We start from the raw sequence: 8,096 nt of genomic DNA, 5'->3' as shown, positions 1-8,096 counted from the left end.
CAATAATGTCCAAAATAGAAGATAATATAGCATGGAGCAATCAAAAATTATAGATACGTTGGAGATGTATCAAGCATCCCCAAGCTTAATTCCTGCTCGTCCTCGAGTAGGCAAATGATAAAAACAGAATTTTTGATGTGGAATGCTACTTGGCATAATTTCAATGTAATTCTTCTTAATTGTGGTATGAATATTCAGATCCAAAAGACTCAAGATAAAAGTTCAATATTGACATAAAAATAATAATACTTCAAGCATACTAACTAAGCAATTATGTCCTCTCAAATAACATGGCCAAAGAAAGTTCATCCCTACAAAATCATATAGTTTAGTCATGCTCCATTTTCGTCACACAAGAATGCTCTCATCATGCACAACCCCGATGACAAGCCAAGCAATTGTTTCATACTTAGGAATCTCAAACTTTTTCAACCTTCATGCAATACATGAGCGTGAGCCATGGATATAGCACTATGGGTGGAATAGAATATAATGATGGGGGTTATGTGGAGAAGACAAAAAAGGAGAAAGTCTCACATCAACGAGGCTAATCAATAAGCTATGGAGATGCCCATCGATTGATGTTAATGCAAGGAGTAGGGATTGCCATGCAACGGATGCACTAGAGCTATAATTATATGAAAGCTCAACAAAAGAAACTAAGTGGGTGTGCATCCAACTTGCTTGCTCACAAAGACCTAGGGCACTTGAGGAGGCCCATTGTTGGAATATACAAGCCAAGTTCTATAATGAAAAATTCCCACTAGTATATGAAAGTGACAAAACAAGAGACTCTCTATCATGAAGATTATTGTGCTACTTTGAAGCACAAGTGTGGTAAAAGGATAGTAACATTGTCCTTTCTCTCTTTTTCTCTCATTTTTTTGGGCCTTCTCTTTTTTTATGGCATTTCTCTCACTTAGGACAATGCTCTAGAAAATGATGATCATCACACTTCTATTTATTATAACTCAATGATTACAACTCGATACTAGAACAAAGTATGACTCTATATGAATGCCTCCGGCGGTGTACCGGGATATGCAATGAACCAAGAGTGACATGTATGAAAGAATTATGAACGGTGGCTTTGCCACAAATACTATGTCAACTACATGATCATGCAAAGCAATATGATAATGATGAACGTGTCATGATAAACGGAACGGTGGAAAGTTGCATGGCAATATATCTTGGAATGGCTATGGAAGTGCCATAATAGGTAGGTATGGTGGCTGTTTGGAGGAAGATATAAGGAGGTTTATGTGTGAAAGAGCGTATCATATCATGGGGTTTGGATGCACCGGCAAAGTTTACACCAACTCTCAATGTGAGAAAGGGCAATGCACGGTACCGAAGAGGCTAGCAATGATGGAAAGGTGAGAGTGCGTATAATCCATGGACTCAACATTAGTCATAAAGAAATCACATACTTATTGCAAAAATCTACAAGTTATCAAAAACCAAGCACTAAGTGCATGCTCCTAGGGGGGTAGATTGGTAGGAAAAGACCATCGCTCGTCCCCGACCGCCACTCATAAGGAGGACAATCAAAGAACACCTCATGTTTCAAATTTGTTACATAACGTTTACCATACGTGCATGCTACGGGACTTGCAAACTTCAACACAAGTATTTCTCAAATTCACAACTACTCAACTAGCACAACTTTAATATCACTACCTCCATGTCTCAAAACAATCATCAAGCATCAAACTTCTCTTAGTATTCAAAACACTCATAAGAAAGTTTTACTATTGTTGAATACCAAGCATACTAGTAGAATGCCCGTGCGTTGCCACGGGCTCTTGAAATATTTTGCAAGAGTTATATAAAGATCATGCATGTTAAATTTCACATCTAGAGACAATATAACACAGACACAATTGTATAATAATTGAAGTCCACTTCACTTACAATGTAATTTGATAACAAAACGGAAAATTGACGAAGTATACATATAAAGCGATGATCCAACTAAAAATCTATTACAAATTATTTATCTCACCATGCAAGCATACCACCTCAGCATAGAATTATGGATGGAATAAGTCCCACATCAACATGCAACCATGCATGAAGAAAGAACCACCACAACATTCAACCATGCATTGACAAATGTTTTCCATTCTACTATTCTACTTATATTAAATAAATATTTTTCTCTACATAATAAAATAACAAGTCATATGGTATCAAACACAAATTTTCATCAATAGGTTCCCGCCGCACTGTCTGGGGTATCCTCTAGTTGAAAAAAAGTGATTCACTCTCTCACCGCACAACACACTCCAAAGCACATCGCTCATAGTGACATCTCATTCCCTAGGTTACCCCCCACCCCCACCCCCCACACACCATCACAACCTCTCTCCACCACGGCTTCTCACTGCCAGTGTGTTGCCATGGAATAATGGAATAACAAAGTGATCAAATAATTTAAACTGTGTGTCGAATATGAAGACGTCTTTCCATTCACGTAGTGACAAATCATTGCCAGAATACAGAGTGGCATCCCCCCCCCCAACTGTGCCCTCCATCTTCATGCTTGCCGCCGTGCCTGGTCACTATTTCAAAATCTTATACTTCCACACATTATAACTTTTCAATGATTTAAAAGATTCTTTTGATATTTTTTGGTAGTGATTAGTCAGTTGAGCTTTCGCTCTATTCTTATTTTATTGTTTAGCAAAGTTTTCATTCCCTTCATTCACCCTTGCTCTAGCATTATTGACAGTTCAAAAGTCGTACCATTGCAGACCCTCTTTCTTAAACTTTAGACAATACCTGAAATGGCCCCCGTGTAATACGAGAAATGACATATTGTATGTTTCTCACCATTCTTGAGAGATGGCATGTATTACAAATATTGAAAGATGCACATAGTGCAACATCAAAATTTGTGTTATTCGACTACGGCAAATATAACATTTCTCTAACCACAAACAAGCAGTGAAAACCAAATAATGCCTGCATTCAAAACTACAAGGCATAATTTGAATGTAAAAATGCATACTTTGCATATAATTAGTCAAATAATTTGTAGTTTACATCACATAAAATAGACATATTTAGATTGTATTCAAGCTCACTTCATATGATTATGATTTATAACCACCGACTAATTTCCGTGGGTTGCCACGGAATAAAAATATATTGAATATTTTGATTAAACAATTATATTAATAAAAAATTAGTTAAACACGGTGACATATAGTTTTCATTCCTATAGTGATAAATACTGATTGTTTTTTTTCGAGCAAACTGGCAGAGGTAGGGGGAGAATAGGGTGAAGGAGAGAGGGGAGGGGAGAGGTAGCATACGTTGCTGATCTGATGCCCTGATGCACGTAGCTGGAGTTCAAGCACGAGCTGAACCTTGAGAGAAAAGGGGGCTGGCAGGAGGAGGGAAAAGGGGTCAAGCAAGGAGGGGATCGTGGCGGGGGTGGAGGGAAGGTGGTGCGGAGGCTGGAGCTTATGTCGTTGGGTGGTTGCCGGTGAGGTACGCGGCTAATTTCCCGCGCCATGGCCGCCTCTCTCTGTCTCTCTCCCACTCACTCCCTCTCTTCACCTCTGAACATATCTTTTCCTTTCCCGCCCGATCCCCGTTTCCTTCCCACACATGGTCGACACCCGCGCGCGCCAATTTTCCTATTCCTAGGCACGGGAGACCAAAGCCACCCATCCATGGCGTCCCGATTTAGACATTGCGATGAATATCACGTCACATGGATGACATGGGGATGCCATGTGCATATGGCGGACGTCACATGCCAAAAATATGGACGCCATGATATAATGTTGTGGCGCGGACGTTACATGGATATCCTCACTATAACCGATGCCATAAAAACATTGGTGATATTTATCATTATATAAATAAGTATGTGACATTTCTGTCATAGCAAAGAGGCGCTTTTCGCTATAAAATATGCAAACATACAATCCTTTTTTTCTGATCTTAAGAAAAGTAATAATTCACTATCTCGCTCGATCACCAGACGGCACAACACTCACCCTAACATCTAATAACCTCGACCTACTCTCCTTTCCATGACATCGCTGCCACCACTGATGTCTTTCCTTTCTTAATTTGTATAGGATAAGAAAATAAAGTATCCATACTTACCAGTCATGATAAACTCCAATCAGGCCCATGTCATATATTACTCCAAGTGACCACAGTTTTTTTTTATCAGGAACAATATTCATAACCCACACAATATCAGACGCTATAGCAACCATCGGTCCTCCAAAGAATGCATTCATGTTGTTGACATTACGTCTGACTGTAACACCTAGCTTCATAGCAAGTGATCTCATGTAATATGATACTCTTTTGACCCACTTTTTGTATCTTTGCTCGAAACAAGTTTACACCATCATCCATAAGGAAGGCCCTAGCAGAAGGTGTAGACAGCCTAGAAACCCAAGCCGAACAAGCTTTATGCACATTCAAGTGCATGTAGGAGGGGTTATATGCCAACGGTTCCTATGTTGTAATCTTCCTTGTCGATCTCTTCATTATATGCTTTGTACGGATTTACTTCCCATGTATGAAGTACAACACCTGCCAATATTTATCACTGAAGTAAGTTCACTCACTCACACAAACTGATATATTCTGCTGCATACACATAAACAGTGGGCAAAGCGCGCAAGATCATACCTTCAGGACATGACTTGTGTTTGCTCCACATAGCCCTTGTGTATGTCTTGATCGCATGCCATTCAATGGCCAGGTTATCTCTCATTAGTGGCCTCCCCTGTAACAGTCAGATGCAAATCACTTAGTAAAGCTCAATAGTTCTACTAATAAAAATGATATTCAAATGCAACAGCAACTATGTATTTCTTTGATAAGAAAAAAAATCAATGTACAATTCTTATCATCTCCTCGTCATAGTTCTCATCATTGTAGCCTCATGTACTTCTTAACCCTTGTGCTCCGTGATGTACCATCAATTGTCCTCTGATTTAAGCAATTTATTAGACAAGGGCACTCACATCGGCAAGATCGTGTGTTCTCCACACCTGCTTTCCCTGCATGTTGTCAACATGGGAAAAATGCTCCTCAGAACTCAACTCACACACATCCCCACATGTCCAAAACTGAAATATGTCGCAATGAAATAAAACTCGCCACATATCCACAAACTATTTCCTAATTACATTTTGTCCTCTCAACATTTGACCCACTTTTCCATATCAGATCCCAAAACCTTGCATTTAAAAATTGATAGGACATAAGCATGTAGTGCAAGATTATGCTAACACCTTTCACTTAAAGGTGTAAATGGCTCAGGAATGGGTAAAAAACATGAATCCATGTCTCTTTAATTCCTGCCATTTGTTGTATCTGGTCAATCCCTCCATGCCAACAACAGAAATCTTTGAAACTAAACTGTATGATAAGTGAGTAACAGAAACCTATGAGTTTAGGTCCATCTGACATCTTTTAGTACGAAAGGTTCGTCTAAAATTGCTCCAAGCTACCAGCTTTCATTAGAATCAGGAATTCTAGATTGAGCTCTCACTATCCATGCACTTTCAGAATAGAGATGCAAGGAAAAACTAAATGACAGCAAGTATAGAAGGGTTTTTGGCATCATAAAGATAAATATGTTATGAAAAAAATGGAAACATCTTTTCCTTGTTTGGTTTGTGTAATTGCACAAAGATGGGATCAAAATGTTTATCCAGTCTTGGATGAACAGAAATCAAAGGAATAAATAACCTATTGGACAAATATGGAAGAAGTACTGATTGTGTTGTTGCAGGACTATTTACTCTAGACAGATGCACCTGATACAATCAAAAAATCATTTCTTTAATTTGCAGCTACACGCATGCAATGATGTCATTGTACAGAATGGATTACCTGTTGGCTTGTCTATTATCCATTCCTATGGCTGCGTGTCGGGACCACCGTCGGCGATGGAGCCACACACATCATGATCTCTGTATCAGGCAAATTAAAAAAATGCATTCAGAAGAAAGAATTAACTGGAGATCTAACTCATCAGAGCAAAGGAGCGCCCCATCAAATTGGTCATGAGTAGTCCAGGATGAACGCACTTCTCTACCTCGTCTGGAAATAAAAACCTTGTTGGTTACTTTTACAAGTCACCATATGAAGATACAAACTAATAAACATGGAATTGTCGCCTGGATTTTCTTTAGTTGAAAATTTAACGTGAAAGATCATTGTAGCTTAACCAACCGAAGTGCGTGAACCTCATGGTCATTGGCAAAGACGTGAGGGGCTTGTAACATGCAGGGGTTATGGCCTGGAAGGAACATTTTGTAATTTGTGCTTCTTGTTTGTACAGGTTTTCAGCTATAGTTTATCACCATTTAAAGAATAGAAAAATGACCAAGATCGAATCCTTTCCATGCCTCGCAATTTCTATGAATTGTAATTCTGTTCGTTTAAACGCCAAACACATTATCCATACAAAACTATGTGGATACAAATTTCAATATGAACTGAAGTTCACAAAATTCAAATTCAGAACCTTTCTATGGCTGGCAATAGATAATCACGTAAAGCAAGGTAAGTAAGCATACACGTACAGAAAAGCCAGCCAACCTGATTACACTTCAGTTTAACATAAGTGGTCGTGTTAGCAAGGTCTAGTAAGTTATCTAGGTGTACACATACACAGTTTCACATCAAGTTGTTGACTTAGCTTTGTGTATAAATCAAGACACAAAATGAGAAAAACAAACAGAAAACTTTACCTGTACAGAAAATTCACAGGCCGTAGTTGGACAGACCAACTTGTGTCTTCCTCTGTTCCAAGATTCAAATATCGTCCTAGCCAACGAAGAACGAATCGCAACCCTCACCATTGCCCTCCGATCCACCGATGCTGGCCACTGCCATCACGATCACATCAATATAATATCTTATAACTGATGATTCATATGGTGCTAAGGATTGCATCTATGACATATATGAAAGCATGCTCCGTGATTTACAGTATTAATCTCAAAGAAGCCCGATGCTCTGTAATGTATACATGGTTTTTTGTGGATGAATGGTCCAAGTACACGACACTCTGTAATGTATATGCCTATTGTATTCATAAAATTTACCACTGATATGGATCACGTACCATGGCCACGTTACGTACTTCATCTGCGAGTAGACAGCCGAGGTGATGGTGCTCCTCCTCAACTCGCGGTGTTGAAGGGAGAGGGGGGCGAAGCCCGCGGCGACGGATCTTCTTGATGTAGAGGCAGTTGGGCTGAGCACGTAGTTGTTGTCACCGGCAGTGAGCACGTCGCCGTTGTCCCCAGGCTGGAGTTGAGCTTGAGGCCGCAGTGCTCGTCATCGTCGGGTCATGCTCCACCACTTCCCGGCCAAGATCCATCAAAGACGAGCTGCTCGGCACCTGCTGATGGTGATAGGGAGAGGATCGTGGCGCTGGTTGGCGGTAGAGGGAGATGAAGGGAAGGGACAAAGACGAGGGCGTCCAAGGGGATCCTCGCCCGATATGGAAGGGAGAGAAAGGTTTGGTGCAGCAGCTGGGTACAGAGGAGGGAGCTGACGCAGGAGAAGGGATCTGGATCTGAATCGGGAGAGTGGGAAGGGGAAACGAGAGATGGGGTCGGGACTCGGGAGTGGGGTTGACTTCCTTTGATGGCGGGGGATTTCCTTCGGTCGACTGTCGGCTTCCTTTGATCGATGTAACAAAACGAAACGACTACCGACTGAAGGCAGAGATCATGCGAAAGTTAGGATGTGGAATTGATTGCCATAAAACTGAAATTTATTAATTGATAACCCGCGATCGGTTCCTGCCCGTTGTAACTTAGGAAAATCTGAAAAGGTTAGGAAAGTTTGTATTATGAGAATAAAAAAAATTCCAACTCAAGTTTTTCTTGATAAGATTACATGAAAACATCAATGATATGTTTGGTAAGGCTTTATTTTGACTATAAGCATGAGGAGAATTTAGCACGGATTGTAAAAAAAAATATACAATCTATCAAAGAGCAATTATCATAATTAAATTTCTTAAAATCCAAAATAGTGGGTTCATTAATATCTAATATTTTGATCCCTTCAATCCCACTTTTATCAATTTT

General features: G+C 39.9%; 1 long non-coding RNA gene across 2 annotated transcripts; it reads right to left on the bottom strand.

Moving 5' to 3' along the window:
- Window positions 1-4,134: 4,134 nt before the first annotated feature.
- LOC123097410 (uncharacterized) lies at window positions 4,135-7,663 on the bottom strand. Of its 2 annotated transcripts, XR_006447165.1 has the most exons (6): window positions 7,121-7,662; window positions 6,744-6,881; window positions 5,881-5,960; window positions 4,881-5,042; window positions 4,669-4,765; window positions 4,135-4,569 (listed from the first exon to the last, which is right to left on the bottom strand). It is a non-coding gene; the product is annotated as an uncharacterized lncRNA (long non-coding RNA). The 2 variants fall into 2 exon arrangements; XR_006447166.1 differs by having other exon boundaries at window positions 4,669-5,042; window positions 7,121-7,663.
- Window positions 7,664-8,096: the final 433 nt, after the last annotated feature.

This window comes from Triticum aestivum, chromosome 4D, assembly GCF_018294505.1.
Source record: "Triticum aestivum cultivar Chinese Spring chromosome 4D, IWGSC CS RefSeq v2.1, whole genome shotgun sequence".
Classification (NCBI taxonomy): domain Eukaryota; kingdom Viridiplantae; phylum Streptophyta; class Magnoliopsida; order Poales; family Poaceae; genus Triticum; species Triticum aestivum.
This window is presented reverse-complemented; position numbering and strand designations above follow the sequence as displayed.